We start from the raw sequence: 2,179 nt of genomic DNA, 5'->3' as shown, positions 1-2,179 counted from the left end.
CTCGACTGGCTCTTATCCAAAATTATTATAAAATTCACAATTACGAAATAACGTATAACTGGTTTCCATCGCACAGGTATCGCTCGATAATTTTCTTATTTTTATGAATGAATAAAAATTTTATGAAATTTTTTAACTTAATGTTTTAGTACTGATTTTACTACTAATTATTATTAAATTTAACATTGAAATTTGTTATTACATATATTACATACATTATAATTGAATGCTAATTGATATATATTGGTATAGGGAAGCAATGTATTTAGAAATATTAACATATTTTTTTCAAATTAATTTTAATATTAATGTGTATAATTCTTTAATCTATAATTATATATATAATATATTTAATGTATAATTCTGTAGAATAATTATATTAATTTTTATATAATTTATTAATTTTATTTTACTAATTAAATTTTAAAATGATTAATTTTTGCTATTTCATGTAAATAATATTTCAAGCTCCAAATTCTTATAAATTTTTCAATTCAGGTACGTACAATTAGGCATTAGAATATTATAATCATAATTTTTTAAGAAATTCGCTGAATTTAGTTTTAATTATATAATAATGGTTCAATTGATACAAAACTGATGTAATCAAATATTCTTATCTTTGGATAAATAAATTTATTTCGCTGAGTTTTGAGCAATGTGCTGCTGCAACATAAGAAAATTTTCAACACATAAAATATGACACATGAATGCCTTGATTCAAATAAATTCAGTCAACCTTTTAAAAAAATTTTGGTATCAAGTCAATAGTATGTCTGATTCATATATCTAATCTAAGTTGAATGAGGGAGGCTTGACGGGCAGTTGACAGGGATCACACATCGCATCCTAATGGTATACGCAGATACCTTATCAATTTAAAAGGCAATTTAATGGTGATAATAACAAGCAGAGCTATTATTATGCAGGCTACATGATATTTAAAATCTTTTTTGTCTATCGAAATTATGTCAATCTATATCAAGGGTAGTTTTGTATTAATTATTTTATAAAGAAATATGTATAAATGAAGTTAGAAATTGTATGGCATATGAAGATATTGGCATATGAAGATAACTGATTTATTTTGTATATTCACCATTTTGATAATAATATTAATGATTTTAAATCAATTTATATTATTATAAATTACTATGTAGAAAATAATTCATTAACTACTATTATTAACTACTTATATTAACTACTGATTAATAAAAGTGATTAATTTTACTAATAAATAGCATGTGCAAGATTTTTTTTAATAAATCATCTTCATCCTCACATAATTTAAAAAAAATTAAATTAATGATATATATTTTAATTTTTACAGTTGAAAAACTTCGATAAAAATTAAATTAATGATTATGAGATTTATTGTATTTATAAATATTATATTGCAAAAAGTACTAGAAGATTCATAACAAGCACTTAGAAATTATTGTTTTTATTACAAAAAGAATGAGTCAATAAGCGGCCAATAACCTAGAACTGATATATCCAACTTTAATTTCAAGTTATTTGCACTTCCACATGCATTTGAAACTCTGATGGCCTAGCGAATCTTTTTTCCTTCCGCCTTCTGTATCCGTCTTAGCCACGCGGGAATATTAACGGCAAAGGTATTTAAGCCCAGGTGTATCGTACGTGTTTATGAGACATGAAACGATTCAACTTCGGTAACTTTCCATGCCCGTGTGTCTACATGTATCTTGTGTCTCGCCGTATTCCGGTGAGTTGTCTTCATGCACCAGGTGCCGAGGATTCTTCCGGTCGTTGAATGGAAGCAATAACTTTGCGACTGCTGCTACTGCTGCTGCTGTTATTCTCGGAATAAACGTGAAAGTCGGAGTCGGCAGTCGAAAAAATTTCGTCTCCCAGAGGATCTCTTCATATATCAATATTGAGACGAAAAGTGCATAGTTGGCGAACACGAAATGCAAGCATATTTTCATTTAGTTTTCTATAAATAAGTTTTTAACGATTGATTATTCAATCATTTTTCGAGAGTTCAATTTCCAAATTGCACTCTCTAGTTCATTTTCATCGTTTATATACATCGGATGGTAAAAAATATTCTATTATTCAATCAAGAATTGAAGAATTTAAAATTATTTTAGAAATTAAGAATCGATATGAATATATGTATAAACCTGTAAATTTTACAGATATTAATATTTTT

Source organism: Ceratosolen solmsi, unplaced genomic scaffold (assembly GCF_000503995.2).
Source record: "Ceratosolen solmsi marchali unplaced genomic scaffold, CerSol_1.0 scaffold10, whole genome shotgun sequence".
Classification (NCBI taxonomy): domain Eukaryota; kingdom Metazoa; phylum Arthropoda; class Insecta; order Hymenoptera; family Agaonidae; genus Ceratosolen; species Ceratosolen solmsi.
Note: the sequence above shows the minus strand (reverse complement) of the source record.